Source organism: Bicyclus anynana, chromosome 19 (genome assembly GCF_947172395.1).
Source record: "Bicyclus anynana chromosome 19, ilBicAnyn1.1, whole genome shotgun sequence".
NCBI lineage: Eukaryota > Metazoa > Arthropoda > Insecta > Lepidoptera > Nymphalidae > Bicyclus > Bicyclus anynana.
The window spans coordinates 14,135,001-14,160,611 of record NC_069101.1 but is presented as its reverse complement, the minus strand read 5'-3'; the positions used below and the strand labels follow the sequence as shown (position 1 = coordinate 14,160,611).

At 35.9% G+C, this 25,611-nt stretch overlaps 1 protein-coding gene across 1 annotated transcript in view; it reads right to left on the bottom strand.

The window, feature by feature from the left end:
• LOC112055481 (Ig-like and fibronectin type-III domain-containing protein 2) overlaps positions 1-25,611 on the bottom strand; it is a 171,636-nt gene that overhangs the window by 78,541 nt on the left and 67,484 nt on the right. Inside the window, exon 2 of the mRNA XM_052887272.1 lies at positions 25,059-25,100. The gene's annotated coding sequence lies outside the window, so the exon portion shown is untranslated. The remainder of the gene's footprint in view (positions 1-25,058; positions 25,101-25,611) is intronic.

Here is a 25,611-nt window from a genome sequence, read left to right as displayed (position 1 = left end):
GGCGAATCATACCTCTTCTATTACTATTATAAAGACGTAAAATTTCTTATGTTGTAGGCGGTCTCTGTATCTACTAAACGATTTGGAAAATTATTTTACAACTAGAAAGCCACAGTATTTGTAAGTGTCATTGCTCCTAGTATTTAACATGCGTGCGCTTCTTTCCTACACTTACTTCTACCCTTTCGCTACCCTAGCTTACTTAAAAAACACTCCGTAAAAACCAAGGAATATTCTAAAAAAGGAATTAGCCACATCGATTCAGCCGTTCTCGAGATTTGAGCAACACATTTAGAAATTATTTTTACATACATATACGTACATAAGAGTATATAGATGAAAGTCCTGTTGATAAAATTATTTTACATAAAAATATTGTGGAAATTGCTTTAAAGGATGGAAGTATCTAGTCGCATGCAATGTATGCAAACAGGACATTTGTGAATTTACATTTCCCGAAAAATTCCCCCAAAACAGAACACGGTGCGGATTCAAATTCGGTCGCACTGACTTCATTATAATTAACGTTTGCATCCAATTTAAATTGTAAATTCATCCCATTTTGACCGACTTAAAAAGTGGGTTTTTGCATTTCTGTTGCATCCTTGTGAAATATGAGAATTGTAATATGTTTTTAAGGTTCAAGTTATCTATTTTCTTAAAAATAATAACAAAAAAACGCTTATAAAAAATATTAAATTGACTTTAAGTACAATATAAATGAGAGATTCACATCAAGCGAGTCGCAAGGATTCGCTGGATGCAGGTGGCTCAGGATCGTGATGTTTGCAAGTCCCTACAAGGCCTATGTCCTGCAGTGGACGTCCATCGGCTGATATAATGATGATGGCATGTAATTATATTGAATTTCGATTATAATCAATCATCAAGATAAGGATAATGATACATCGATAGAGATATTACATATATATAGGCTGCAAGTGCAGTAAATCACAAAAAATCATTTCATCCTGCAGTATATAACCCTTTTTGTGGTAAGAGTGTAATTGAAAGTTGAAAGGGTAAAATTGCCAGTGAAGTTACTGTAGACCCATAAATTTATCTAACCCTTGAATGATACAGTACTGCGAAACTTTTTACGAGGGTTGAAATTTATTCTTTCATGTACCACAGTTCTATTTGTATGGTCAAATGAAGGTACAGTCTATTTTATTTCATTTTCATTTTCAATGTATATATAAAAGTAACCTATATGTACATATAAAAGAAAGTCGGGTTTGTTACAACACTTCTAACTCGAGATCTGCTGGACCGATTTGGCTCAAAACTGGTGGATAGGTAGCTTAGAATCAGAAGACAGACAGATACCAGATAGTACCACCAGATATGGATGGATGGATGGATATGGATACCAGACAGATAGGATACCTAGGGTAGGCGTAGGGTAGGAGTAGGATAGGGTACGGGAAGGTTAGATGTAGGGTTGAGTAAGGGTAAAATTCTTAGTTATGTAGGTTTTCTCATGATGTTTTTCCTTCACCATTTGAGACATGTGGTATTTAATTTCTTAAAATGCGCGTAACTGAAAAGTTGGATTTTCCCCAGACCGGATTCGAACCTACACCCTTCAAATCGAAGGCAGAGGTCATATCCACATCATATCATAGCTATTACTGCTATCTTAAACAAAGAATAGATAATAATTTTTTTTGATTCTTCAGCTATCCATTGGATAAATATAGTTTCGTAGCTAAAATAGCAAACTGTATTCCCCGATTTTCGTACATTCGATTTTTTGGAATGACACCCTTTTATGGAAGCAATTTTAAAGGCGTATCCAGGTCAAAAAGTAGAAAGTGTAAGTGCTTTAATATCTATGTCAATAAACGCAGCGGTTAATAAAGAGAAATAATAAAAGAAAACTGTCGGAAAAGAGTGGAAAACGTACCGCTGAAACAATTCAGTCGGGACATAAGTATTATATTTCACGAAACAAGACAAATGCAGTTGGCACGCTGCCATCTTTGTAGGGTTTCTAATGATACGATTTGCAGCACAACACAATGGGGAAACTATAATGGATCGTTATTTTTATTGTTTTATATGAATAAAAAAATATATTCAATCAATTGCTTACGAAATGCCTATTCCATACTTTCGTGCTAATATAATAAAAGCGAAAGTAAGACTGTCTCACTGCTACCTTCACGGCAACACCGAATAACTGATTTGGATGAAGGCTTAAAAGCAGGACATAGGCTTTATTATATACCTACACTAGTGGACGCCTGTGACTTCGTCCGCGTGAAACCCTACCCCTACCTTACCCTACTCCCACCTTACGCCGATCCTACCATACCCCTACTCAACCCTACCAATGTCATATTACCGATGTTATATTTATCAAAACAAGGAACCATCAATTTTGTGAACAAGCAATGTAAACAGCAAAGTAACGGTTACGATTGTGGCGTTTATGTTATCTCTAACTCAGAGACACTATGCAAGTGCTCACGGTGAAATCCACACGGAGATATGTCCACTTAAGTTAATCTAGTGTGAAGAGGAAAGAACTGCTCAGTATTATATTTAGTCTTAAAGAGTTAAAAATACCAATACACTACCTATTATTAGCATACCCTACTTTAGTATTTGCAATTGGACCCTCTAGGTCTAGGGTCTCTTTTCAAAACGAAAGAATGAAAGAGAGAGCTATGTTTTAGGCTCGCCCGCCATTTGTCGACTTTGTGCTTTTATCTTTACGAGATTTATGTCGCAGGTCCAATGTAGGTTCTTTTAGATAATTTTATCTACAAGTAACATGAATATTATTATCATGAAAATTCAATTATGAAAACGCATATCGAATGAAGAAACGTTATTTAATTGAAAAACCCGTTCAATTAGATAACGTTTTAATTTAATTAACACAATCGTGTCTGTTTCGTAATACATATTTTGATTTAATTAAATGGATATTTTACTCGCACGACTTACACGTGTATTACCAAGTGCTTAGACACGACGCAAGTAACTTGCATCGTGAATAAGCGCTGGAAGACACTAGTGGATTTAATTTAATCCTCAGTCTTAGACTATCCTTAGTTAGCTACTTTGCTTAAATCTCTACATTTTCATTTTACGCTGCATATAAATTTTCTTTATTACATTATTTATTAATAACAAAAGTAGACAACTAGACATCTTCATTTTTATTAGTAAAGTAATAATGTTTGCGTAGTTTGTAAGGTACCTTAAATTTTAAAAATCTAAAGTTGTGTAAATTGGAAGTATCACGAAGCCTCAAAATATTAGTTTACTAGAGGACGCCCATGATTTCGTCTGCGAATACATTGTGTAAGCTTTCACCAATCCCTTTCATCTCTTTAGGGGTTGAAATTTAATAATTCTTGAAACACAAAGCTTTCGTATTTCTTTCATGATCTATGGCCAAATGTTTATAAATGTAATTTTTTATAATTATAACTGTAATCTATCTCGCGAGACTGTGAACTGTAAAAAGATTGTGAACCGCAACATGCTGCTTACAATTTTACGTGTTTGTGATGAAAAAAACGTAACCTAACCATTGGTTTCTGAGCCACTCTAACTCCGGTTCTTCGATAGATTTAGGAAATCCATACATACTCCATGTATGGATTTTCTAAATCTATCGACAGTTCATAATCTCGCGAGATAGATAATAAACTAACGGTATTTACAATTTTACAGTGACATATACACCTATCCAAAGGAAAATACAAAAATACGAAACAAGTAGGTCGATAACTACCTACAAATCCAGTAAATGAAACAGGCCATAAATATCCACCTGATATCAATAGCGGCGTCTTTATTGTCTCTGCATAGTCCTGATTACCCAGTTCGCTTTCATTCGCCATTGTGATCCTTTTTATAGCCGCGAGCATTCAGGATTTTCTTTTGTTTTTTCATTTCAATGGCGGCCATCTTGCTCTATTTTCCGCCCGCCATCGGTTCCTGTTGTCTATTCTGATTGGAATTTTAAATTTCGAACTGCTTCTATTACGCTCGCAGCTGATTCATTTGGATTTATTTTTTTTCGCTACGATATATTTTTTTTAGCTTCAGCAAATAGAAATCCTTTTCATTCGGATTCTTGGTATTTGTATTCAATTTATTTCTAATATTTATATTTTGATAGAGAATGTTTTAATGGAGCTGCGAATTGGGTCAACATTTGGCGGTTTGTTTTCCGGTATGTGGGTATTTACCTGTTTAAACAGGGTGTTGTGGAGTATTTCCCATAACTTCAGGGTGTTGACAAATTCACTTGTAGGAGCGGAACTGCATAACTATTATTTTTTACTAAAAAAAACTTTTTATATTTCATACAAAGTATTTCAAATAATTTTGACTGTTCATGTAACAAATGCCTATAACTATCCTTGCATTTTAAAATACGTAAACGTAGGAGTGAGACTCTCGATATCGACGAGATATTGCAACTGGCACTCCACACTTCACTAGTAAGCTACTTCATGATATTTAAGAATTAGTTTGGCTAGGTCATAATATATGGAAAAGAAATATTTTTTCCTGCGAAAATATTAATTTTAGTACACATGTTCCTCAGACATTTTAATTAATTTTCCATAACGAATATAACCCTAATTATAGGAAATATTCCCGAGCACCCTGTATAATATATAATATGTATATGTCACAGTTGTCCTAGTACTCATAACACAAGCTACGGTTATTTTGGGTAAAATATAACAGAATGGGTTTCATGAAAAAAGCATCTAATTTTTGGCGGCCTCCGTGGCGCAGTGGTATACGCGGTGGATTTACAAGACGTAGGTCCTGGGTTCGATCCCCGACTGGGAATATTCGGCTCACTGCTGAGCTCGAGTCTCCTCTCAGAATGAGAGGGGTTAGGCCAATAGTCCACCACGCTGGCCCAATGCGGATTGGCAGACTTCACATACGCAGAGAATTAAGAAATTCTCTGGTATGCAGGTTTCCTCACGATGTTTACCTTCACCGATTGAGACACGTGATATTTTTTTCCATAAAATGCACACAACTGAAAAGTTGGAAGTGCATGCCCCGGACCGGATTCGAACCCACACCCTCCGAAATCGGAGGCAGAGGTCATATCCACTATAGGCTACCACGGCTCTCGGCACGACTCGTAATGTACATAAATACTATTCGTATCATCCCTACAACACTCTGAGAACTGAGAGAAAAAAGTTTACTCCAAACTTTTCTATTTCATGCCATTTAGATGTGTAACAAAGCGGAAACAGTCGACAGGAGAATTAAACGTTGAAAACAATTGAATAGAATAGAATTGAAACGTATTTCATTTCTCAAAAGACGACAAATGTAGTTGGCACCGCGCCAAAGTATAACCATTTTTAATGACATTTTCAGAACAAAAGGTAACAAAGTGTTACTAGTGTTAACTAATGTTGTCTTTCAGAGTGTTTTCCCACGACACAGTGTCGTACGTCAATTTGTTTGGAAATTATAAAAACAAAAAACCCGACTGCTTAAGCGTAATGAACTAAAAAGAGAAAACAAGTATCACAATATCTTTATAAAGTTCTGACTAAATTCTATATGTTGGCGCAAGCGGCGGCATTTCATTCTTGGCCCGTAAGAAAGTATTTTTTGTCCCCGCCTGCAGCACCACAAAGAAGACAGAACTTTATAAAGATATTGTGATACTTGTTTTCTCTTTTTAGTTCATTACGCTTAAGCAGTCGGGTTTTTTGTTTTTATTATAATATATTTTTTTGAACTTTTTAGTTTCTTTAAGACAGACCTTTTATTTTAAATATAACTAAGAACATATATGTTATATGTACATATGTATCTCGGTATACCATTCTAATAATTAGTCACTACAACGTTTTTCATCATATTTTCGTTTATGCAATCACCTAACATAGTATTTTCAACGAAATGACATAAGTATCTATCTACATTTCACGACTTTTGTCAGAATTATTGAAGTGGCAGTAGCATTAGTAAGATTATTTCAACGAACAGCCGTTATTTACGTATTTTCGTTGAAATAATCATGTTAGATCGTAAAACAAAAAAATCACTTCCATTTAATGTAAAATGATGTATTCAAGGTAATATTGTTGAAATAACTATGTTATATGAATATACGATAAAAAACGATGTAGTTAGTGACTTACTATTTGAATGGTACACCGAGTTACATAATAACCCTGGTGGAGGGTGTCTTAGCCCTGTTAAAATACGCTGTACAATGGTGAATATTGACCATTAGTACAAAATACCTAATAACACTGATAAGTAAGTGTTATCGCCACGTTGGCCGCTCTTAAATTTACATGTTTTTAATAAATAGTGTAGGAAATAGTATACTGTGACGGATATGACGTCGCTCGATCTCGTGTTGGCTTCAGTGTGCTCGTGGCGTTCGAGCCGTCCACGTCTCTTGTTGTGTAATTCTTTATGGGTTACTTGGGATAGGGAGAGTGACTTGAGTGGAAAAGGGGAGTGTTTGTATACAGTCAAAGGTACCTTTAACCCTACACACATCGTTCACAAGTACGTGACTCCGCTCAAGGTCATTCTCTGCCATTCTAGGGTCTCATTTTGGTTACAGTTTGATTTCTTAATTAAATTGTCCTGACAAGTGTTGTGAATCATAACCTTTGTTCGACATTAGTTTTCTTATATTTGTAATCATGAGTCTTATAATATATCACATATATATATAATAAGTACTATTAAAAAAAGCTTACCAGTTTAATACGCAACGTAAACATGCCTTCCTAGACACACTTTGGTGGAGTTTGGAAACGTGTAAAAGCGTTTGCTCTTGACGAGGGTAGGATGCGGATAACGGTCGAAACTTTGCGCCTAATCCGTAGATTGGCCTTATCAGTCTAGCTCCACTAAGCTAAATTGAATAGGTGCCCTGTTTGAACAACACATCTGATTTATTGCCTCATAGATCCGCGCTATTCTGAATCTGTGAGCTCATGATTGAGGGGAAAAATACCCAGAGGTTGTAGGTTCAAAGTCAATGAAGTTCAAGTCTGAATCATTATATAGTTTTAGGAGAAAAATCATCTCTACTTGGTACTCTTATGACTAAAATGTGCTCGCCTTATTTCATTTTCTTTCTTTCTCTTATTTTTTCTTCTTTTTCAGTTAATAATACTAGTGTGTATGTTCTTTATTTGTGATATTTATGTTATCTTTTATTTACTGTTCTTCTTTATTTCATGCTGTGTTTATTTGTAAATAATCACTATGTAGTCATTTATAATTTAGTTACATTTTATTATTTTAGTTAGCGTGAGTGTTTGTAAATAAACCTAATAAATAAAGTCAAAATTCATTTATAGTATTATTTTATAAACACTTTCAAAATGTCAGAATATGTGATAAGTAAAGTCAAAAACTTGAAATTTAGGTTACAAGGGTTTCAAACGCACCTCGATTCCCTCTCTTTGACTGATGCAGGCGGCTCAGGATCGTGATGTTTGGAAGACAGCCTAAGTCCATAACCTCTGTTAGGGGGGATGTCGATTCTCTTACAACGATCGCAAAAGCTTCGAAAATGAAATAATGTTTGGGAATGATATTCGTTATCGGCAGGTCACCTTGATCAAGTTATCGATCAGATTTATTATTCACATACCTACTTTTTTTTTTAGTTTTCGAAGCGTTAACGTTTGTAGAAAGAGAATCGACGTGCCACATGGCTACAGGCCCTAGCCTTGCGGTGGGCCATTGAAATAGACTGATAATGATAAAAGAATACGAATATGATTGCGTGCAGTTTGTCCAACTCCTTATTAGGTAAAGGAGATAAATTCAGAGACAAGACGTTTAGTCGTCAAGTCACGGCAGTTATTGTGTTTACATTGTCTGTGCTCAATACAGCGGGTCAAGACTAACGTGCAATAGTGTCACCAGCGCCACGCACTCATGGCTATTGACTTTGAACAATTAGTATTTGCACTCTTAATCAGGTCGACGTAAGACTGTCGGATAACCATTGCGAGAGCCGTGATAGTCCAGTGGATATGACCTCTGCCTCCGATTCCGGAGGATGTGGGTTCGATTCCGGTCCAGATGCATCTTCAAATTATCAGTTGTGTGCATTTTAAGAAATTAAATATCACGTGTCTCAAACGGTGAGGGAAAACATTGAGAGGAACCGGCATATCAGAGAATTTTCTTAATTATCTGTGTGTGTGAAGTCTGCCAATACGCATTGGCCAGCGTGGTGGACTAATTGGTTAACCCCTCTCATTCTGAGAGGAGACTCGAGCTCAACAGTGAGCCGAATATGGGTTGATAACGTAGGCTCCTGAATGTCATCGGAAAGTTTAGACGAGCGCAGAAGGATCGCCTGATGGAGATCAAAGGCAGAAGCAGAATAGATGGGCGGAATGACTCTGTAAGGGTCAATAAATGGTATTTTAAGAAAATATTAATTTTTTATTCAAAAAAGCAAACGGGGTGAAACAGGAGACACTAACACTCCCTTTATCCACTCAAGTCATTCTCCCTGCCTATCCCAAGTAGGTAACCTATAAAGCATTACACAACAAGTAATGTGGACGGCCGTCCACATTTCAAGCGCCTTATATCGCAAGTTGTTTCCGCCAACCGATCGCTGCCCCTCTCTAACTCCCTACTCTTTACGGAAACAATTCGCGCCACCTAGCGTCGTCACGAGCGAACACGAGATCGAGCGACGTCATATCCGTCTCAGACTACTATTTCCTACAGTAGTTATAAACTAAACCTATTTTAAATAAATTAATTTTGACTTATGACTTTCACACAAAGACCCACTCAAAAGTCAATTTTTTTTTTAAGTTTGATAGGGTTCTGCACGTAGACAAAGTCGCGGGTTTTCACTATTGCACGTATATATTCCGCACAAGAACACTATTTGTTCTGTCTGCTGATGTTAAATGCTCATCGGGCTGTGAATTTGGGAGATGGAACTTTCTGGGTCAGCGCCCACAGTTGTTAACATTTAAAACAAGCTACACTCGCTCTCGTAGATAAGGTACACTCGTGGCACATTGTGAGGGCCATTTTGACTTAATTTTGTAATTGACAAAAATCATTAATATTCTTTAGTAAAAGAGTTGATGTTTTTGATTTATAAACGTCAATGCCTAATGGAAATAAAAACATATTATGTGAGGGTGCTCAGTTATATAATCTGCCAAACTCCATTAAGGAGTTGAACAACATAAAAGCATTCAAGAAATCGATTAAATCCTACATCCTCACAAACTTAGACGAAATTTTGAAAAAAGCAATGTAATTAAAATTTTGTTACAATAATGCATGCTGTCTGCAAAAATGTCGATATGTTAACTCTAAGTTAAGTGAACAGTACGTTCTTTTTTGGAGAAATAAATGTCTTTAAACCGGATACTACGGGATATACTAGTTACAGGCCTCTTACCCTATGTGTAGGGACCCTATGGACCCTATGTACCTTATATACTACTAGCGGACCCGGCCAAGCTTCGCTTTGACTTGTGTGTACTCTTTCCCTATCCCTACCCTACACTACCCTACTGCTACTCCTACCCTACCCCTACTCCTACCCCTACTCTACCCCCACTCTACCCATAAACTACCCCTACCATACCCCTACCATACTTCTGAATTGACAGGATGGACAACAAATGTTTGACAGGTACTAAACAAAGTAACATTATGGAAAATTATTCGTCTTTCATAATTATTTATTCGTTGAGTTTTCATTGTTTTTAAGATGTATTCTGCTATTCTTGGCGGAGACAAATCCAACGAATCAAAAACCATAAGAATCGGTCCAGCAGATCTCGACTTATAAGTGTTGTAACAAACTCGACTTTCTTTTATATATATAGATGTACCCTATGTACCCTAAATATAAATGTACCCTATGTATTAGGGAGTACCCTAGTGCAGTGTAGCAGTACTTCCTCGTGACGAGGGTCGTGTCGTGCGCAGACAGCGTCTAAACTTTGCGTCTAATCCCCTATCAGACGGATCGCAGACTGATACTATTCAATTAGTATAAAGGTAGGTATTAATGCTACAGTGGCGGGTAACTTAATTAACTTACGTTGATATCCCCCCGTTTTACCCCCACATTAAAAAGGGGGATTATAAGTTTTTTTATGCCTGTCTGTGGTATCGTAGCTTAGCTAGCTCGTAGTGGTATGCGCGGTGGATTTACAAGACAGAGGTCCTGGGTTTGATCCCCGGCTAGATTGAGGTTTTCTTAATTGGTCCAAGTCTGGCTGGAGGGAGGCTTCGGCGGTGGCTAGTTAGTACCCTACCGACAAAGACGTACCGCCAAGCTATTTAGCGCTCCGGTACGATGTCGTGTAGAAACCGAAGGGGGTGTATATTTTTATCCTCCTCTTAAAAATTAGCCCGCTTCCATCTTAGATTGCAAGAGCTAACTTGTAAACAATAAAAAAAGTCCGAGAATTTTTTATAGGAAAGAAAAATATTCTATAATCAAGAAAATATAGCAAGTTAGTTTTACTAGATTTACTTAACTAATTTTTCTTATTCAAAATGTAACATTTTGTTTATACCAATTTTATTTTATTTTTTGTATTATATAACACTCAAATAGTAGTTGTAAAAAGTTTTTTTTTGTTAACTGTAAAATGTATTTTTCTTATGTAAACTGATTTTATGTAATTTTTAATTTATTTTAATATTACGGAAATAAGCATGCCGTGTATACTTTAATTTGATTGTACAGAGCCCTGAATTTGTATTTTTTAGATTGTAATTATGTAAATACTGTAACAATCACCAGTGGACCAAATAAATAAAAACATAGATATAACATAAACAAAGATACCCACGATTAGTAGCCAAAGATATACGTATCAACAAACTCCCACAGATACGCGACCGACCCACGACGGTTTACTAACGAAGCCCCAAATGATATTGATACCATTTTGGGACACAATGGTGCTTGTTAAAGCGTGCAGTGTCGTCGTTCGTAGTCCTTGCTGTAAAAGGGCACCAATTATCCTCGTGTAAAGGTGATCTCACATTAAAGAACACCGTATCGCAGCGGTTTTCGGAATTATATACATCTAATTATGTGAGTACATTATTTACAAAAAAAATAAAACGTGTCTCAAAAGGTGAAGGAAAAACATCGCAAGTGAAACCTGCATACTTACCTAAGAATTTTCTGAATTATCTGCGTGTGTGAAGTCTGCTAATCCGCATTGGGCCAGTGTGGTGGACTGAGGCCTAACTCTCCTCTCATTTTGCGAGGATACTCGTGCCCAATATTGAGCCGAATATGGGCTGTTAATGATGATGTGCGTACAAGCGGACTTTCTATGGCACGTTGACAGTTTAAATCCAATTGCCTCTCATAATTTTAATATTACGAATTGCGCTCAAACAGAGCCCGAATTTCGTGACCCAGTCCTAGGAAAATAACTTCAGTGAGTCAACCGTCTACAATTATGTTGACACAATAAATAATTCTACGGCAAAATAGTTCCATTTAAAGTGCGCTACGTACGGCATTTAGGGCGATACAATGTGCGGTCGCATTAGCACACGCGAAGGTCGACTGCATTGCACGTGATGCTAGTACAACGTTAGTAATTAACATTTTATCGTTACTCCTTTGTTCGGGTTTAACGATTGCTTTTGTGTTAAGGACGAGAAGATTCCAACTGCAGCAGTATGTAGCCGCTAGGTCAACTTGTGTATGACTATTGAAGGCGCATTGATGGCATACTAGATATAGATGGCAATAAAGTTATTCGTTTGACATATTTTATGCTATTTTACTACTCGTTGGTTAAGTTAACCTATACGGTTGGGGATGATGATGTCTCGTGTTCGATGCGACTCTTCGACCATTAATAACAGGAATTGCCTCGCTAACCGTTACTCCTCTGGCAAAAATCAATGATCTAACGCTTTTATAAAAAACTGTTGCTATAGAATCGATGTTTCATTGTTGTAATCGTTTTCGTCGTGTAAAGAGCTCCCTGAAAATGCCGGTTTGTGTAGTTGAATGGCATAAAAACCGGGCAAAAATTTGCAGTTTAGTAAAAGATGAAGTAACGTTTCATTTGTAAGTATCTTCATTTTATCAAATTTGTAATAAAAACAATTTCTATCTTTGATAGTAAGCGATGTGTTTGTTAGTCTGTGTAATAATTACGCATGTGTGTATTACGAGTCAAATTTATAGTTGTGTGTAGTGTATGAACTCAGAATATATTTAATGGTGTTAGATATTTTCGATGTGTGAGTTTACCTCGTCCCCCTCAAAAAACGACAGACTTTTTATTTTGGTAAATTTGATTGCGAAACAAGTCCATAACCTAAGTAGTCAAAGCTTGAACTACAAAGATAGAATGATTTGGTAGTATTTAACCTTGTTGGTTCTGAGGTTAGCCTGGCTTAGCAGGATTTTTCACGGGGTTCTGCAGGGATGGGATTATTGATTTTTAACATGTTTTTAGGAAAAATATCAACCAGAATGGGTCTTTACAAGCAGTGCGGTAAAGCCGGTGAAACCCAGAAAAACAAACACGAGAAAGAATGTATTCGCTTTTGAATTTTGTATTTCGAGCGGCTACGACGCCCTCGTGCGCTGTATCTGCTTATTATTCTTTTATCTGTGGATCCGCAGTAGATTTTCGTTCTATAGAGATTCAAAAATAGAATTTCACGCGTAATGGTTCTCGGACGTTACCTACTAAAAAAATAAAACAGAAAAACTAGATGGCTCACATAATGTCAAGTGGAAAATCGACTATGGCAAAGCGACAGCGAGACAGGGCACTCGCTTGACTCCTGCTTTGTGCCTGTCAAACTGATTCATACTTGTTAAGCCTCATGTGCCTCATGTACAAGGCCTTTCACAGCAAAACACAGCGCTGATACAAGGCATGTAGGATTTTACCGGACGAGGTGTCACAAAGAGTTTTGTTAAAGACCTAGCGGACGCATCGCGATTTCACCCGCATAGCTTCTATCCAAGTTAGATTACGAGGATAAAATATAATCTTTGTTACTCGCTTGTAATGTAGCTTTCCATTGGTGAAAGAATTTTTAAAACCGGTATAGGCGTCAGAGTGTAAACAAACACTGTAAGGAAACTATAATCTTTTTATCACACTAATCACACTTCACACTAATATTATAAAGGCGAAAGTTTGTTTGTAAGTGTGAAAGTGTGTAAGTGTGAAAGTGTGTAAGTGTGTAAGTATGTTTGTTCCTCCTTTACGCTGCGGCTACTGTAGCGATTTGGCTGAAATTTAGAATGGAAATAGATTTTACTTTGGATTAACACATAGGCTACTTTTCGTCCCGCAAAAATCCATGGTTCCCGCGGGATTTGTGAAAAACTCGATTCCATAGGACGAAGTTGCGGGCGTCCGCTAGTTAAAAAATATTTGAAAACCGAAAATTGCTGTTATCTCCCGATTTGGTTTTCATCTGATATTTTGTTTGTCCGAATCGGTTCATACGTTTGAGAGTTACAATGTTACACAGACAGACACATAGATAGAAGGTTTAGGTACGTGGTAAAATTAGAACACAATTTTATCGGGTTTCGTTTCGACACACGACGTTTTTGACGGCCGCCGTGGTGCAGTGGTATGCGCAGTGGACTTACAAGACGGAGGTCCTGGGTTCGATCCCCGGCTGGGCCGATTGAGGTTTTCTTAATTGGTATAGGTCTGGCTGACGGGAGGCTTCGGCCGTGGCTAGTTACCACCCTACCGACAAAGACGTACCGCCAAGCGATTTAGCATTCCCGTACGATGTCGTGTAGAAACCGAAAGGGGTGTGGATTTTCATCCTCCTCCTAACAAGTTAGCCCGCTTCCATCTTAGACTGCATCATCACTTACCATCAGGTGAGATTGTAGTCAATGGCTAACTTGTAAATAAAAAAAACAAGTAGATATGAAGAACAAATTGAAACTTGCAAAAAACGAGACGTTATTTAAAATAGATTTTGTCCGCAGTTTTTACACGGGGCGAAAAACCTATAAAAATAATAAAACCGTCAGAAGTTAGGCATTTTTTATAATTATGTAACGGCGATTTTGTATAATCTATCAATAAATATAAAATATAGATAACCTGTTGTGACGATAGCACAGTTAAGTTTACAGAAATGTCACCCGTAAAAGCTTCTTATCCGCGGAGTATACTTTTCATGACTATAAGTACCTTTGAACCTATAAACGAGTATGATGCGAATAATAATAATATAATCTTAATTTTAGGTAACTAAATCCATTAAAAATTACATGAAATCAATGTAATGTTCGTTTTTTCATACCGGGGGCTATTTATGTGAAAAATCGATTGTTAAGAAGTAAACTCCAAAAAAAAAATAAGTAGTAGGCACAATCATCGTGAGGCTTTAAAATATTTCGTTATATATGAAACTACGCTATCATGTTACGCTTACTATTACTAATTTATAAAGCTGTAACTAATATTACAAAGCTGAAGAGTTTGTTTGTTTGTTTACTTGAACGCGCTAATCTCAAAACTACCGATTTTAAGAACTCTTTCAGTTTTATATAGCGCATTTATCGAGGAAGGCTATGGGCTATATTTTATATGATCCTCGTATTCCTATGGAATAGGGAACCACGCGGTTGAAATCGCGCGACGTCAGCTAGTAATTGATATATTATTTCCGAAAAAAGGAGAGAAATATTTTCATAACACATTGAAAATTGGAAATCAGCGCTATTTTCTGCGATTTTTTGCATCATTTTTTGTTATTTTTTTTTATAATAACCTTCACACAGCACCCGGTGCCAAACTCAAAGATTCCCATGCTAAAATTAAATAAAAAAAAGCAATCAAACGTTTATTGTCACCGGGTCGTTAAAGCCAATGTGACTCTCAGCGGTTCAACGAACGGGAAGACATCTAAAATCGACGTAAACAATCGGTTGACCTTTAATGGAACTAGTTTTAGACGAAGCGGACAAAGCTCCCAGGTTGGGTTGGATTTGAGCACAGAATATAGAATTATACAGAATGAGTCTTTCCAAAGCGATGAAGCCGGTGAAACCCACAAAATAAAAACAAACATCACGCGTCTCCTTGACATCCGCAACAAACATTTTTTATAATTTGTATTTCAGGATTCAATACTAACAACAAATAAATTATAATAGATTATAAATTAATATTATAATAGAATAAACCTCAATATTTAACTATAAAAAAATACTCCATCTTGTTTAATATCATCATCATCATCATCATCACCGGCAAAGACGTACCGCCAAGCGATTTAGCGTTTCGGTACGATGCCGTGTAGAAACCGAAAGGGGTGTGGATTTTCATCCTCCTCCTAACAAGTTAGCCCGCTTCCATCTTAGACTCCATCATCACTTACCATCAGGTGAGATTGTAGTCAAGGGCTAACTTGTAAAGAATATAAAAAAAAAAACATCTTTTTTAATAATATTGAAAATTACTGATGCGACGCTTTGTGTGGTACTGACACAAGAATGCCTATCTGACTATTGGAAGTTAATATCTATCATGCTATAATACATCTCAATACCAATTTCAGCTAATTCGGTTCAGTAGTCGAGGCGTGAAAGAGTAACTAACATTCTTATCATCAAAATCGTCGTTTTTGCAAATCTCGGGAAACCATGGATTTTGTCAAGATAAAAAGTAGCTTATGTGTTAATCCAGAGTAAAATCTATTTCCATTCCAAATTTTAACTAAATCAACAAACATCCAAAACATACATCCAACATTCATACAAACATCCATACATATCGCGTTTATAATATTAGTAGGATTCCCTAAGGGCTCAAAGAAAAAATATCAACCATATAATGTAATAAATAGCAGAACCTCCTGCATAAATTAGGAGTCCTGGTTACACTACCTGTTACCTAGATTTGCCTCGTGTCACACTAAAATGCACCACAAATGCAGCAAACACCTACTTTTACGGTTTTAAGGTCAGGGTCAAGACCTCATAATGTCACGTAAAATAATAACACGGTTTAGCTAACAGGAGTTTACAGTTTGGCAATTTAAGGTGTTTTCGAATTAACCAAAAAAGTGATGTATACAATTGTGCAAGATGTTTTAATTTTTATACGATATAACTTTGGTTTTTTAAATTAATGAAATCGCAGTTTTAAATAATTTAACAATATATAAAAATATATAATGCCGAAAAATACTTATTCAATATAAGTACTTTTTCGGCAATGTATTGTCTATTGTGATTGTATTTTTTTACAAGTTTATTATTGTTTTGTAATGACTGTTTTTGCCAAAATAAAATAAAATAAAAATAAAAGAAATAAAAATTTTTACTTTAGTAGTGTTAGCAATAAAGTTTAACACAATTTCAACGTACTGCCAATAAAATTATTCCTCCTAAACTAAAAAGCGAAAAATAACATCATAATGCTACTTACTAATCGGTTTCAAGGTGCGGTGCCTAAATTAGTGGTTAAATTCTGATGTGTAAATTCCTGTCTTTCATATTATAAAGATTTAGGTTTTTTAGACATACCCATCGAATCTCCTCCACCTTGGAAGTCGGTAAACCAGGGCATATTTCGTTTAAATAAATAGAAAATAATTTAAATTCAAATATCTGAGTGGAAAGTTATTGCCCAACTGTATGATAGTTAATCTGTGATACTTAGTATGTACTTGACCTTTTTTGTTTAACTTTTTATGCATTTGAAAGGCTGCTTTTTATGTGACCTGACATTTTACCGATGTACTTCTACCACAGTTTAATGACATTATTATCGAATTGTTGCGTTTGTGAGATTGATTTTTTATAGGTCCTGGGTTCGGCCCTGAGTCGGCTCATGAAATACAGTGATTTCCTTTAAATATCAATTCCCAATAATAAAGAATAAGCCTGCTGGTTACTATCGTTAACAGCTGATATTGACTTTTAAAGTGACACGTCAATACCCGAAACCCGACAACCCACATTGAGACAGCGTGGTGGGCCGAAGCTGCTAATCAACTCTTTTATACTCAGAGGCGTATAAAAGAGTTGATTAGCAGCTATGACGCGAGAATATAAAAGTGGGCAAATATTTGTGTCTCTGAGTATATAAGGAGATAGACTTGAAACTACAGCATAATACTATAGTATACAAGAAGGCTGTCCCAGCGAGTTAACATAATTTCCATTTAAATTCATAATATCGCGAAGTTCTCTTGGGGGAATGTTGCAATTCATTTAATTGCACTTAAAATAAATAAATGTAACTTTTCCAAAAATAATGACATGCACCGCACAGTAACAGGTCACTGGGTTTTCCAATTTTCTTTTCCGCGAACGTTTTAATTAAATCCAGGGTGGTAAAAGTGCATTCGTCAAGGCTTTCACGGATTATAAAATACCTTCCGCGTACTAAGAATTAGTTTTCAGTCGAATTTGAACTTTACGTGCATATATGGCATAAGGTTGCTATTCCTTAGGTTGTAAAAGCTTTAAAATCTTTAAACTTTTGAAGCATTTTTTAGGGTTCAGTAATTTAATAGGTAAAATTGAAGGTGGTAGAAAATAAAATCTATGCAATTAATCAAATAGTATGAATTGCAATTATATTTAATCGGCCATGTACTTCTTTTGTTATTAGCGACTATTAAAAATACAATCAGTCGAAAAGTACCTTCAAGTAGTAGGGGAGCCAAAGAATTCATTTTTGGATGTACTCAAGCGATGAACATAAGGCAGGATACATTGCATGTTGTTGAGTAGATACGTCCGCATATGATCATTATAGGGCCGCTCGTTTAAGCCAATCCAAAATAAATCGAAATTACGTTAACAACGAAAATTTTTCGATTTATGTTAATGGATTAAGAGAGTTACAAAGTTGCAAAATAAAACCATTGTGTTTTTTATTTTGAAAAAAATAATCACAAAGTAAGTACCTGTGAAAAAAATATTATTTTTATCTCATTTATTTATCTTTTTTTTAAAATTCTTAACAATGTTTATCTAAAAATATAATATAAAACACTATTAAAAATTTATAAACAAAAAATAACCCACCCGGTGCTGGACATTTGAGTGCCCAAGCAACCGGTGGTCAGGGCTCCAGGGTGAGGAACCCCCTCACAATATTCGCCGTCTTATTATTATACTATTAGGTAATATAAACTGTAGACGATTCCACAACACTGAATGCGGAAATGATTTACAAATTATAGCCATTTCTTCATATCGTCTAATTTGCCAAATCGAATAGACTAAATGAATCCCCGCTTAACATCATGGTCTCCTAACATAAAACCAAACGCTCATGACGTATTTTCCGTCATATCAAGCTGGTGTTATAAAAACTTAATAGATATTTTTAATTAGGAATTCGTGCGCGTTCATCTTTACCGTGCGTTACGCGCCATTGAGGAACGTTCAGCCGCTGTGTTGGTGCGGAAATGTTAATGCCTTTTAACTACTTTTTGTGTGTTACTTCTGGTTTACGAACGAGGTGTGGATTAGTTATTATTTATTAATTCAGTACTGAGTGTATTATCTATTGTTATATAATATAACTAGAGCCTGTTATAAACCGTCCGTGTAGCCAAGTGGCAAGTCGATTCTCTTTCTACGATCGCAAACGCTTCGAAAACTAGAAAAATGTATGGGAATGACAGATCTTGATCACGTGATCACGATAGCAAATTTCATACCCATAATTTTTTCTAGTTTTCGAAGCGTTAACGATCGTAGAAAGAGAATCGACTTGCCACTTGGCTACATGGACAGACCATCTTAATATATGATTTAATTTTCTATATGAGTAAGTATTTACTTTTAATTTTATAGTTTTAGTCAATTTATATCAATTCATGCCTATTTTTTAATAGTTAAATTGTATGTTACCTTAATTCTCCTATATAAGAATTTAAAATTTTGATATATTATCTCCGTGTTGTAACGGAAAACGGGGAATCGGAAGATTGTGATGTGATGATGATTGTAATTTTTATTTGTGAGGTGTTTTACTCGAAATAAATAATTATTTATTTACTAGCGGACGCTCGCGACGCGTCAGCGTAGAATTCAGTTTTTCACAAATCCCGCGAGAACCAGAATTTTTCCTGGATGGAAAGTAGCCTATGTGTTAATCCAGGGTGTTATATAATTAAATATCTTCGTTTTAAATTTCAGCCAAATCGGTTCAGTAGTTGCAACGTCTAAGAGTAACAAACATCCAAAGAAACATACATACAAACTTTCGTGTTTTTAATATTAGTAGGATTTTACAAAGTGTATTTTTTCTGGTAATAATACCAGAAATCATGTCCCCAGTGATTTAGTTTCATGGAAACATTACCAAAAACACTATCATATAAAACTTTGGTGAAGGGTTGCCTTGAAAAGATTTACCGTTCCGGTGTTACTGGGTACGATAGCACATAAAAACCAGTCAAAGTACTCCTCCAAATTGCCATTACCATGTTAGATTGGTTTGCCACTTACCATCAGGTGAGATCGCAGTCAAGCGTCAGATTGTCGTTAAACAATAATAATTTCATGCTGAATTAAGTGTATTTGTTATAAATAAAAAACAACACACAGGAAAATGACTTGTATAAAATGGCAGTCAGTACTTATCCGCTAAAACAGTAAAACAGCACGTTTCGCTCCACCACTGGAGTAAACTCGGGAAATACAGTCCTTTTAAAATAAAGCTTTATAACAATTTTTTAGTATTAGTAACTCTAAATTAAAAAAATCACGAACCTCCACCATTCAAACTTTTTCCGTCATAACAGTAAGTTTCAATATCATCATCATCATTATTATCAACCCATATGCGACTCACTGTTGAGCATGAGTCTCCTCTCAGTATAAGAGAGGTTAGGCCAATAGTCCACCACTCTGGTCCAATGCGGTTTGGCAGACTTCACACATATAAAGAATAGGTTTCCTCACGTTTTCCTTCGCCGTTTGAGACACGACATATTTAATTTCTCAAAATGCACATAACTGAAAAGTTGGAGGTGCATGCCCCGGACCGGATTCGAAGCTACGCCCTCCGAAATCAGAGGCAGAGGTCATATCCACTGGGCTATCGCGGCTCTGCTGGGTATTGCATAGAATATACCAGAGAATTTTCTAAATTCTCTGCGTGTGTGAAGTCTGCCAATCCGCATTGGGCCAGCGTGATGGACTATTGGTCTAACCCCTCACATTCTGAAGGAGACTCGTGCTCACCAGTGAGCCGAATATGGGTAGAAATGATGATGAATGATTGGAATCCAGTTTTCTTGCTACTTGCTTGCTACACCACTTGGAGAGCAAAATTAGTGTCCGTGGCATTATCAATAACATCTATATTGGTAGAAGAATACATTACCTACGTCCACCAATCCGCATTCCAGCAGCATGGTGGGTCTATATTCCCTCTTTTCTAAGAAGGGAGAGCAAGCCCTGTAGTGATTCGTTAAAATACGCTGATTATGATGATATTAAATAAAATACTAACTTAATTACCTTTTCAAAGAAATTAAAAAAGCGTAATTCTAAACAAAGTATTGTAAACGCAATTCATGCCCTACAACAAAAGGGCATGAATTTCAAATTGTATATCAAACAAACAGAAAAGAAGCTTGCAAATAAAAACGTGATGATAACCCGAAAGTTAAAATGATGTTTCTCAAAAATATAAAGCCCACCCAATTAACTGAGTAAACCTCACTTGATCCAGAGTTTTTCGATTACGCATCCCTCTATTTTTCTCTTGAGTTCGCAAACTTTTGTATCTCATTTCTTTTAAAAAGAGAGCTAATGGGAATTATTTATGGTGCGTTTGTACAATTGTTTTTCTTGCTGTGTTTTATTGTCGGTAGAAATATTTGTAATTATCCTAATTTCTGAAATCAGCCTGTTTCTTTGATTGGTTCCAATTTCCATAGTCTCAATAGCTCAACGGTAAGAGCGGTTGGACTCATCAACAAGAGGTGGTTCGATCCCCGCTCCGCAGATCTACTGTCGTACTCACTCCTAATACAGTCTTTCCCGACTAGTTGGAAGGGAATATGTATATTGATCATACTCGTATTTAAAAGACATGAAGAAATAAATATTCTTTTATAAAAAATAAAAAATAATGAAAACAATCGAAAGCAAAATTGGTCTGAATAAATAACTTGATCTAATATTTCTAGGATAAATATATTGTCTAAAATTAAGATAATCGTTTACAAAAATGTCTGAAGCTATCAAGTTGAAATAATTACTTAATAATGAAATAGTACCTAACTGTAGCCCTCATAAAAGGCTCAAAGTCACTCAGCGGGCGATGGAGCGAGCTATGCTTTCTCTGCATGATCGAATCAGAAATGAGGAGATCCGCAGGCGAACCAAAGTCTCTGACATAGCTCAGCGAGACGCAAAGCTGAAGTGGTAATGTGAAGGTGAAAGAGCCGATGAACGTAGGGGTCCCAAAGTGCTGGAATGGCGACCCCGCACCGGAACGCGTGTTGGTCGACCTCCCAACTACGACTACTAGGTGGACCGCTTGACCGATCAAGCGGGTTGTAGGAAGCCGCTGGATGCTCGCGGCTCGAGACCGTTTTGTTTGGAAGTCCATGCAAGAGGGCCAAGTCCAGCAATGGACATCCATGATAATGATGATGATGAATGAAATAGTTAAGTTTGCAATGAAGACGTAAAAAATTAAACTTTTAAAAAAAATACCTATGGCTTGACTATATTCTCCACCAGATTGAAATATGTCCACGTTGTAAGAACTCGGTAAAGCTCTGTAATACTTTTTCCAGGCCATGCGTATAAAACAACAATCCCTGTAATAAATACAGCTAGCTCTTCGTCTATAACTTTTACCAAAGTTCAGTTTGTGAATAATTTTGTACTCGCGTTCAATTTGTTTCCGTCCGGTCGCAAATAATTTACGAGAACCTCTTGTATCTGATACATTAGGGCGGGGTTTTGTTTGAGTTGCACGCTTCTGATTCAGTCGGACACCGTGTTTGTTTGGGATGCTAGGGAAAAACATGTAAGGAGATCGGGAAAAATAAGGCTTTGACGACCTTTTGGTATATACAGTCTGTCGTTGCTCACAGATATAGGGTTGCCAACTTATTTTCAGAAAATAGTATTTTACAGATTTCGCTATAAAAAAATATAGTACGCTTAAGTAAAATATAGTATTTTATGGAATAAGCTAAAAATCATATGCTTTTTTACATCTGATTTATAAAATTTTGAAATCAATTGCTATTTTTTTTTTAATTCGTTTGTTTAATGTTTGGAACTCAGTAAGATAGAAAAATTCGGTTAGATTAGATTATTGCATCTGTCGAACAGTCGAAAACTAATTTTCTTAAAGATTTAAAAAGTACGTAGACCCGACATTTAGTACAATACTATATATTATAATACGGTTGGCAACCCTACACAGACAGTACTTATTAGTCATTTTATTTGATTTATTTTAACAGGCAGGCAAACTTTGACGTATGTTGGTTGACATCTATACTAATAATTTAAAGCTGAAGAGTTTGTATGTTTGTTGAACGCGCTAATCTCAGGAACTACTGGTCCGATTTGAAAAAATATTTCAGTGTTAGATATCCCATTTATCAAGGAAGGCTATAGGCTATATAGTATCCCCATATTCCTACGGGAACGGGAACCACGCGGGTGAAATCGCGCAGTGTCAGCTAGTATTAAATAAAAGCAGACCAGCCTTCCTCGATAAATGGGCTATCTAATACTGAAAGAATTATTCAAATAAAACTAGTAGTTACTGAGATTAGTGCGTTCAATCAAACAAACAAACAAACAAACTCTTCAGCTTTATAATATTAGTATAGATTTTAAACCTTTTACATGTAAAATTGAATTCTTATCTAATCGTTTAGTGTATACGTTTGTTCCCGACATCTCATTCTACTCCCAAAGCAATTTCAAAGCCGCAGTAGAAATTAAGGGGAGCGTTTAACAGTTTAAACTGCTAAGACGAAGAACTTTCTTTCACTGAGATATAACGTGGTTTACTTTGTACACTTTATCTCTTGTTTTATGCAAGAAGTACTTTAGACGGGATGCAATTATGTGACTTTTAAACAAAGGGTTTTATTATCAAGTTAAAGAGGATTGTGGTACAGGATCCGGGGAGCATTTTTAGAATAATTGATTACTACAAAGTTAATTATCCGTGAGTAGCTTCATCTTGATGAGACGCTCAATTTTTTATATGTGAAAACTAGCGGATGCCCGCGACTTCACAAATCCCTCGGGAACCATGGATTTTTCCGGGATAAAAAGTAGCCTATGTATTAATCCATGCTATAATATATCACAATACCAAATTTTAGCTAATTCGGTTAAGTAGTCGAGGCGTGAAAGAGTAACAAACATTCATATCATTAAAATCATCAGTTTTCGCAAATCTCGGGAAACCATGGATTTTTTCGGGATAAAAAGTGCCTATGTGTTAATCCAAAGTAAAATCCATTTCCATTCTAAATTTTAGCCAAATCGCTATAGTAGTAGCAGCGTTAAAGAGTAACAAATATCCAAACATACATCTAACGTAGGATTAATGATAATTTTATACTATAGATCGGTTACGTTCCTAAAAAATCCCCGCAAAAAGTGATCCGAATAATAGGCTAAGAAACTGAGCGCACACATGGAATTTTGTCTTTAATTCCATTATTTATTTATGTATATATAGTTTTACACTTCCTGAACACACAACTCGACATTGTAGACGATATTTAGGTATTATTTGTTAACAACTAACTAACATTGAGCGCTTTTGAGCGCCTCATTTTTTATGACCTAGTAACAGATCTAATAAATTGGGTAGTATTTAATTTATGTCATTACCTATGCCTTGATTCTGGTAGCTAACAGGGTTACTTAAACTTCTGAGCATAAGAACCAGATAACGTACCACGTTAATTGTAGGATAATGTGGCTGTTAAATTGTACAACTGTTAACATATATATAAAAATTAAAACATATATATATATATATATATATATATAAAGCATATATGTAAAAATTATTGCTGGTTAGTAAACACTAAACATTGACCTCTTATAGGAGATCGATGTTAAAAGTCAAAAATGATGTTAAGTAAAAAATTTTGGTGACATCATTAATAATACAAGTTAGGAGAGGAGTTGTTCTGTGGCGTCGCATCGCAGCTTGGCGTTTAGGTACGAGTATTTCATTTATGTCATTTCGTATGCCACAATTATGAGTGGATATGACAGATTGACAATAGCCGCCCAAGGTCGACCGGACATGTCTAATTATGTCCATACATGTAGCTGTTGTTGTTTAATTATATATCTATTGCTATCCACCCGTGTAACCAAGTATTGACATTTATACAGACTTTTATAGTCACTCTACTCGGTGCTACATGCGACCGAGTGAAGAGAAATAGACAAAATGTCGTTCAATAGCGTCGGAGTTGTCCCAGTTCCATATTTTTCGTACCAAAGCAATAAAAGAGATAACGGTATTTTTGGTTGCGCCGCCATTTGTTGAAATTTGTCTATTTCTCATCACGAAATATGTCGTTGGTCGCATGGTACTTGAAGTCCGTTTGGCTTTGAATGTAGTGGTAAGATAATGTAGATCAAGCATGATTGTGTGCTTAATAATCTAAATGTTCGTTTCGTAGAACGTTCCTTCTAGACCAGGCGCTGTGTGACGTTGAGTATGCATATTATAACAAGCGGGACATTTGCCCAGAGCGGCAAAAATGAAGTGTGGCTACTTATTCCCCAGCAGACTTATTTTACCTCAGTGTTTACTAAATTTCAACTTAACTGGTCCAGTAGATTCGGAGAACATTGACTGTGACAGACAAACATTCGGATGTGCGCGAGAGATCTTATAAGGGTTCCGTTTTCGTCCGTTACGAACCCTAAAAAAAGTATCTTAGTGTATGGAAAGGGCGGTAAAACTTATCTTTGTCCAGAACGGCGAAATTGCTGGCTATAATGTTTTATTATTAATTGTAGTTTCAACAAAATCTGTTCAGTTACTTACACTTAAATACTCGTATTTTGCAGGGCGGCAATACAACTTAATCTGAAACAAAATAGAAAAAAAATATAAAATCAAGTGACACAAAACATAACTATCAGCATCATTATCCAATAGTCCACCACGCTGGCCCAATGCTGATTGGCAGACTTCACACACGCAGAGAATTAAGAAAATTCTCTGGTATGCAGGTTTCCTCACGATGTTTTTCCTTCACCGTTTGAAACACGTGATATTTATTTTCTTAAACATAACTATAACGGCCTCTTAACTGAGCCGATGATTATTATAGTTATGTGTTTATTTACAATACAGAAACATGCCTAGAATATTTAACCAGTTTAAATACATTTATTATTTATACTGAGGTAAGCACGTGTTATGACTCAATACCTATACGAGTAAATGACAATTCATAAAGAACCCTTTTCCGTTTTCGAAAATTTTACTGTATTTTTTTTTCATAATGTTTTAAAAATTCAAAATTCATTTATTTCAAGTAGGCTCAGTTTACAAGTGCGATAAAGCATTTCCCAGCGATAAAAAACAAAGGCTC